Consider the following 8,983-nt stretch of genomic DNA (forward strand, 5'->3'; position numbering starts at 1 on the left):
CAAAAAAAAAAAAAAAAAAAAAAAAAAAAAATCAACACGTTAACAGTTATATGTCACTGTATAATAAACAAGAGGGTATTTTAACTTTAGAAGTATATGTCATTTGCCAGGTGTGGTGTCTCATGCCTATAATCCCAACACTTTGAGAGACCAAGGTGGGTGGATCACTTGAGGTCAGGAGTTCAAGACCATCCTGGCCAACGTGGTGAAAACCTGTCTCCACTAAAAATACAAAAATACAAAAATTAGGCAGGCACGTGGCGCATGCCTGTAATCCCGGCCTCTCCGGAGACTGAGGCAAGAGAATCACTTGAACTGAGGCAGGAGAATCGCTTGAACCCAGGAGGCAGAGGTTGCAGCGAGCAGGGATCGTGCCACTGTACTCCAGCCTGGGTGACAGAGTGAGACTTCATCGAAAAAAAAGTACACATTTTATTATAATTAACCTAGGAAAACCTAACTTTGATTTTGACTTATCAGTTTTTTTATGTTATTCTTAGTTTGGTAACCAAAAGAAAACTCGGCCGGGCGCGGTGGCTCACACCTGTAATCCCAGCACTTTGGGAGGCCGAGGCCGGCGGATCACAAGGTCAGGAGATGGAGACCACGGTGAAACCCCGTCTCTACTAAAAATACAAAAAATTAGCCTGGTGCGGTGGTGGGCGCCTGTAGTCCCAGCTACTCAGGAGGCTGAGGCAGGAAAATGGCCTGAACCCGGGAGGCGGAGCTTGCAGTGAGCCGAGATCACGCCACTACACTCCAGCCTAGGGGACAGAGCAAGACTCCATCTCAAAAAAAAAAAAAAAAAAGAAAACTCATAGTATATTTGAGTACTCAAAATTTAGAGAATGTCAAGCAAAATTGAATATTCCTTTAATTTTTCCTTTAGTAAAATTAAAAGTGCAAATATTTTTATTTACAGTGGTCATTGCAAGAAATTCAGTAAAAGACATCTTAATAGTTTGAACATTTTGGACTTTGGGCCTGAATTTCATTTAATTATTTACTTATTTTATTTATTTTATTTATTTATTTATTTATTTATTTATTTATTTTTGGAAGCAGAGTCATTCTGTTGCCCAAGCTGGAGTGCAAAATCTTGGCTCACAGTACCCTCAACTGCCTGGGCTCAACTTGCACCTCAGCCTTCCAAGTAGCTGGGACTACAGGTGCATACACTTGGCTACTTTTTGTATTTCTTCTTTTTTCTTTCTTTTTTTTTTTTTTTTTTTTTGAGACGGAGTCTCGCTCTGTCGCCCAGGCTGGAGTGCAGTGGCCGGATCTCAGCTCACGGCAAGCTCCGCCTCCCGGGTTCACGCCATTCTCCCGCCTCAGCCTCCCGAGTAGCTGGGACCACAGGCGCCCGCCACCTCGCCCGGCTAATTTTTTGTATTTTTTTAGTAGAGACGGGGTTTCACCGTGTTAGCCAGCATGGTCTCGATCTCCTGACCTCGTGATCCGCCCGTCTCGGCCTCCCAAAGTGCTGGGATTACAGGCTTGAGCCACCGCGCCCAGCCGTATTTCTTCTTTTTTCTTCTTTTTTTTTTTTTTTGAGATGGAGTTTCACTCCTGTCGCCCAGGCTGGTGTGCAATGTCGTGATCTCGGCTCACTGCAACCTCCACCTCCCAGGGTCAAGCAATTCTCCTGCCTCAGCCTCCAAGTAGCTGGCACAGGCCACCATGCCCAGCTAATTTTTGTATTTTCAGTAGAGACAGGGTCTCGCCATGTTGGTCAGGCTGGTCTTGAATTCCAGGTTATCCACCCACTTCAGCCTCCCAAAGTGCTGGGATTACAGGTATGAGCCACTGTGCCCGGCCAATTTTTGTATTTTTAGTAAAGATGGGGTTTTACCATGATGGCCAGGCTGGTCTCGAACTCCTGACATCACGTGGTACACCCACCTCGGACTCCCAAAGCGTTGGGATTACATACACCAGCCAACACACCTAGACTGGGCCTGAATTTTTGAAAAAAGAATTAAGAAAATAGGTTTTAAACTAGAGTACTAGCAATTGAAATGTATGAATTTGGGATTTGTTTTGAAGACAGAGTCATCAGGATTTTTTATTTTAAGATTTTGGGCAAGTGGCTCTAAAAAAAAAAAGGTTTTTTTGGTGGGTTGTGGGGTGTTTTTTTTTGTTTTTTTGTTTTTTTTTGAGATGGAGTTTTGCTCTTGTTACCCAGGCTGGAGTGCAATGGCACGATCTCGGCTCACCACAACTTCTGCCTCCCAGGTTCAAGCAATTCTGCCTCAGCCTCCCCAGCAGCTGAGATTACAGGTGTGTACCACCAAGACCAACTAATTTTCTATTTTTAGTAGAGACAGGGTTTCATCGTGTTGGACCGGCTGGTCTCAAATTCCCGACCTCAGGTGATCCGCCCACCTCGGCCTCCCAAATTTCTGGGAATATAGGCGTGAGCCATGGTGCCCAGACTCAAAAAAAAGTTTTTAAAAATCAAATTCTAGCCAGGCAAGGTGGTTCACACCTGTAATCCCAGCACTTAGGAAGGCCAAGGCAGCTGACCTCCTTGAGCTGAGGAGTTTGAGACCACCCTGGGCAGCATGACAAATCCTCATCTCTACCAAAACTACAAAAAGTAGCCCGGCGTGGTGGCCTACGCCTGTCGTCCCACCTACTCTGGAGGCTGAGGTGAGAATCGCTTGAACCAAGGAAGCAGACGTTGCAGTGAGCTGAGATTGCACTACTGCGGGCCAGCCTGGGGAATGGAGTAAGACCCTGTCCAAAAAAACAAAAAGCAAAAAACAAACAAACAAAAAAATCAGATTCCAGACTGAGTACGCCCCACAGCGTCTTTCCACCTTCTTCCTGCAGCTGCGGCAGCAGCAACAGCAGTTACCCACCCCCGAGCCTGCTCCCCGAGTAACACCCATAGGCCCCTCAACCGACAGAGGAGATCTGTGCCTCAAAGAAGTGTCTGTAGTCGGGGAGGGGGGTGCAGTCAGCCAGGACCAACTGGTGACCCTGGAAAAACACTCACACCACACACTCCTTTCCTGTTGCAGGCTGTTCCCCCAAGAGTGGAGGGAAATGTGAATGCCTCAAATGAGTCTGTTCAGGGACAGCAGTGGAGTCCCAGACCTGGCACCAGGTCCTGGTCCTCCCTCCAGGTAAGGCAGCGAGACTGGCTATACTGGGTTTTGGTAGTGGGAGACAGACCTGAGGAGGGGACCCCAGGTGGACTATTGTGAGAAATATGATACCACATGTGCATCTCCTGGAAAATCATTTTGCACAGTCCCAAGATTGAGAGTTTGGAGCATCCCGCTTCCTGCTCCCTCTTTCCTTCCCCTCTCTCCTCTGTCTTCTACTTTAATCTGATGTTCTACTTTTTTTTTTCTCTCTCTCTCTCATCTTCCCTTATTTCCCCTCCTTCCTCTCTCCTTCTTCCTGGTTTTCTTTTTCCTCCTAGAGAGAATTGCCTTTTCTTAGAGGAAAGAAGTGGGGTGAAATAAACAGATTTTCTTCTGTCCAGGGGTGAAAATAAGACAGAATATACACTCTGAGACTGAGCACGGTGGCTCACGCGTGTAATCCCAGCACTTTGAGAGGCCGAGCCGGGTGGATCACCTAAGGTCAGGAGTTCGAGACCAGCCTGGCCAACATGGTGAAACCCTGTCTCTACTAAAAAGACAAAAAAGTAGCCAGGAGTGGTGGCACATGCCTATAATCTCAGCTACTCTGGAGGCTGAGGCAGGAGAATTGCTGGGACCCAGGAGGCGGAGGTTGCAGTGACCTAAGATCATGCCACTGCACTCCAGCCTGGGCAACAAAGTGAGACTTTGTCTCAAAAAAAAAAAAAAAATTTATATATATATAATGTTTGTATATCTATATATGTATATATTATATGTGTGTGTGTGTGTGTGTGTGTTTACACTCTGAGAAAATTAGAGTACAGAATGCAATTAAACAGAAAAGAGAGTTAACAAGATAGCCCAGTCCGTTGGTCAGTGAGGGGAAGCATCAAGTGTGACTTAATCTCCTTCTTGCAAGAAGTTACATCTCCAACTTGATTCTTTCAAATAGACAAATATTAACCAACAATCCAATCCTCTTTCAACTGCTTAATTGCTGTTGCTTTTGAGTGCCAATCATCTGACTTTTCCTGTTTCCATCTGTCCTGCAGAGCTATTTGATATTGCACATCAGTGTTAGTGTCTGAACTTTGAAAGGTTTTTTGAAGAAAAAAAATTATAAATAAATTATTAATTTCCTGAAGTTTCCTTGTATGGCTTTATGTTGGGAGGCCAAAAAAAAAAAAAAGCTAAGTTTCAAAACATTTATTCATAAGTGACACCAGTATTATCAGGGTGCTTGGATTTCTACTGAGAAAGCTAATTTTCTAGGTAGCTTTGTGTACATGTTGATAAAAATATTCTCAAATATTACCTTTTTGGTAAAATTAAGCAACCATTTAACTTCTGTGCTAAAACGTTAAGGAAAAATCAGATTCGTTGACTTGCACTAAGGAAAAATCATATTCACCAACTTGGTGGCTCTCACCTGTAATTCCAGCTATTCAGGAGCTAGGGCAGGAGGATTGCTTGAACCTAGAAGTTCAAGGTTACAGTAGGCTATAATCATGTCACTGCACTTCTGCCTGGGTGACAGAGGGAGACCCAGTTTCTTAAAGAGAAAAATCAGATTCAACATCAAAAATTACTTTTGGCTGGGCACGGTGGCTCACACCTGTAATCCCAGCACTTTGGGAGGCCAAGGCAGATGGATCACCTGAGGTTGGGAGTTGGAGACTAGCCTGACTAGCAAGGAGAAATTCCGTCCCTACTAAAAAAAATACAAAATTAGCCTGGCGTGATGGCACATGCCTATAATCCCAGCTACTTAGGAGGCTGAGATGGGAGAATTGCTTGAACCCAGGAGGCAGAGGTTCCCGTGAGCCAAGATCGCGCCATTGCACTCCAGCCTGGGCAACAAGGGCGAAACTCCGTCTCAAAAAAGAAAGAAAAAAGAAAAATAAAATTATCTTTGATGGGTCAAAGACTTAAACATAAAACTCAAAACTATATAAACCCTGGAAGACAACCTAAGCAATACCATCCTGGACATAGGAAAGAGCAAAGAATTCTTGACCAAGACACCAAAGTAATGGCAACAAAAGCAAAAATTAACAAGTGGGATCTAATTAAACTTAAGAGCTTCTGCACAGCAAAAGAAACTGTCAACAGAGGATGGGTGCGGTGGCTCACGCCTGTAATCCCAGCACTTTGGGAGGTCGAGGCAGGTGGATCACAAGGTCAGGAGATGGAGACCATCCTGGCTAACACGGTGAAACCCCGTCTCTACTGAAAATACAAAAAATTAGTCGGGTGTGGTGGCGCCTGTAGTCCCAGCTACTCGGGACACTGAGGCAGGAGAGTGGCATGAACCTGGGAGGCAGAGCTTGCACTGAGCCAAGATAGTGCCACTGCACTCCAGCCTGGGCGACTGAGTGAGACTCCGTCTCAAAAAAAAAAAGAAAAGAAACTGTCAAGACAACCTACAGAAAATATTTGCAAACTATGCATCTATATTCATCAGGGTTCTCTGGAGGGACAGAACTATAGGATAGATGAATATATAAAGAGTTTATTAAGGAGTAGTAACTCACACGATCACAAGGTGAGGTCCCACAATAGGCTGTCTGCAAACTGAGGAGCAAGGAAGCCAGTCCGAGTCCCTAAGCTGAAGAACTTGGAGTCTGATGTTCGCGGGCAGGAAGCATCCAGCACGGGAGAAAATTGTAGGCCAGAAGACTAATCTACTCTTTCGACATTCTCCTGCCTGCTTTTATTCTGGCCGCACTGGCAGCTGATTAGATGGTGTCCACCCAGATTGAGGGTGGGTCTGCCTTTCCCAGTACACTGACTCAAATGTTATCTCCTTCGGCAACACCCTCACAAACACACCTAGAAACAATACTTTGCATCCTTAAACACAATCAAGTTGACACTTAATATTAACTATCACAGCACCTGACAAAGGTCTAATATTCAGCACGGATAAGGAACTTAAACGAATTTACAAGAGAAAAACAACTCCATTAAAACGTGAACAAAAGACGTGAGTAGACACTTTTCAAAAGACATACATGTGGCCTGGCATGGTAGTTCACACCTATAATGGCAACACTTAGGGAGGCCAAGGCGGGCAGATCACCTGAGGTCAGGAGTTTGAGACAAGGCCGGCCAACATGGTGAAAGTCTGTCTCTAACAAAAATGCAAAAATAAACTGGGCATGGCGGCGGGCACCTGTAATCCCAGCTACTTGGTAGGCTGAGGCAGAGAATTGCTTGAACCCAGGAGGCGGAGGTAGCAGGGAGCTGAGTTCGCACCTTTGTACTCCAGTCTGGGCAACAGAGCGAGACTCCATCTGAAAAAAAAAAAAAAACTCAAAAAAAAAAAAAAACAATGCCAGCGAGATTGCAGAAAAAAAGGGAACACTTATACACTGTTGGTGGGAGTGTAAATTAGTTCAACCATTGGGAAAGCAGTATGGTGATTCCTCAAACCGCTAAAAGCAGAAGTACCATTTGACCCAGGAATCCCATTAATGGGTATATATCCAGAAGAATATAAATCATTCTACCATAAAAATATATGCACATGAATGTTCATTACAGCTCTGTTCATGATAGCAAAGACAGAATCAACCTAAATGCCCATCAGTGACAGATTGGATAAAGAAAATTTGGTACATATACACCATGGAATACTATGCAGCCATAAGAAAGAACAGGATAATATATTTTGCAGGAACATGGATGGGGCTGAAGGCCATTATCCTTAGCAAACTAACACAGGAAGAGAAAACCAAATATTGTGTGTTCTCACAAGTGGGAGCCAAATGATGAGAACTCATAAATGCAAAGAAGTAAACAACAGACACTGAGTTCTACTTGAGGGTGGAGGGTAAGAAAAGGGAAAGAAGCAGAAAAGATAAATAGTGGGTAATGGGCTTAATACCTGGGTGATGAAATAATCTGTACAACAAACTCCGTGATACAAGCTTACCTATGTAGCAAACCTCCACATGTGCCCCAAAATCTAAAATACAAGTTTTACAAAACTTATCTTTGAAAAATAACAAACCACATATGTAGTCATCAGGGGTGGAGGAGAAGGCAGCCAGCTAGGACCAGCTGGTGGCCCTAGAAAAATTATTCATGCATAATTATGAAAATAATATTATCCTAAGTACCACATAGGACAACACAGAGTCAGAGATAGTGTGCAGCGAGTTGTCTAATACTACTTATGTACAATCTTGGTTACCTCATATTGTAGAGCAATAAAAAAGGCAAGATTTGCAAGTGTAACACATAGAGTAAGTAATCATCTTTATTTCGTGTATTCATGGGAGGGTGCATACACACAGGAAGGAGAGGGAGGAGCCCTGGTTCTCTTAGCTTTACCTGTCCCTGCTGGATGTGGACTCACAGCAAGACATGCACATCGGAAACCAAAAGTGTCAATAATTTTCTGATGGTAGAGGGGTTTTTGGTTTTGTTTTTCTTGTTTTGTTCTGAGGTTAGAGACAGGGTCTTGTCCTATTGCCCAGGCCAGAGAGTAGTGGCGCAATCATAGCTCACTGACGTCTCAAACTCCTGTACTCAAGTGACCCTCCTGCCTCAGCCTCCCAAATCACCAGGATTACAGCATGAGGCACTGCACCCAGCCTCATTGTACAGTATTTATTTATTTATTTATTTATTTGAAACAGAGTCTTACTCTGTCGCCCAGGCTGGAGTGCAGTGGCACCATCTCAGCTCACTGCATTCTGCACCTCCCAGGTTCAAGTGATTCTCCTGCCTCAGCCTCCCGAGTAGCTGGGACTACAGGCACGCACCATCACGCCCAACTAACTCTTGTATTTTTAGTAGATACTAGATCCACCATGTTATCTATGCTGGGGTCTCGAACTCTTGGCCTCAAGTGATCCACAGCCTCTCAAAGTGCTGAGATTACAGGCGTGAGACACCATGCCTGGCAATAGAGCATTTAAAAAACAGGACTACGCTAACAAATATGCACTCAAATGAAATATAGTTTCTATTGCATCCTACATGAGTTTCTCAGGATTCCTTATACTTGAACAAATAGATGTCTATGAGAATTTGGCAGTTTTGATTTTATGGGTTTCATTTAGCATGGCTGCCCATGTTCCCAGGTCATAAATCCATTTCTTATTCAGTAGCTCTATCACTCTGTCAATCTCTGGCTGACAGTTGCAGTTTTTCAACTGCCAGATGATGTCAAAACATAGAAAAATAGAATCCTGTTTAGTGCTGAGGGACACTAACTTCTAACATCAATTTAACTCCAGGTGATTAGACTAATCATGATAATCCCATTCCCCTTGCCAGTGATTGCTTTAGGAAATGGCACATGTCCCAGTTTTGAAATGGAGTGAAACCTAAAGGAGGCTTCCAGCAGAGGGGTTGTCTTATTTCTGAAAAGAGACACAAAAAAGGACTCATATCTTCTTTCCTTCTCCTGGTGTTTATGACGGGATATGATTTTGGAAACGGCTACAAGTATTTTGCTACCAGCCTGAAGAGGAAGCCAACACAAGGTGGAAAGGGAGCCCTTGGCTTAATATGCGTGGAATGCCTGCTATTGGCAATAATACAGTGCTTTCCTAACATCCAACTGGACCAGTGTTTCCTGTTATTTGCTGTTCAAAGCATGCTACATGATTCTGGTCCCTTTTACATACTTCTCTCGTTTTGATAGAGCTCAGCAATGTTCCACTTTCCAAGGAGGGAGAATGAACTGCAGGTAACCAATGTTTTATCACATAAAACTTCAAGTGTGAAAAGTGCAAAGTAGGCCGGGCGCGGTGGCTCAAGCCTGTAATCCCAGCACTTTGGGAGGCCGAGGCGGGCGGATCACAAGGTCAGGAGATCGAGACTATCCTGGCTAACATGGTGAAACCCCGTCTCTACTAAAAATACAAAAA

Source organism: Theropithecus gelada, chromosome 4 (genome assembly GCF_003255815.1).
Source record: "Theropithecus gelada isolate Dixy chromosome 4, Tgel_1.0, whole genome shotgun sequence".
NCBI classification, from domain to species: domain Eukaryota; kingdom Metazoa; phylum Chordata; class Mammalia; order Primates; family Cercopithecidae; genus Theropithecus; species Theropithecus gelada.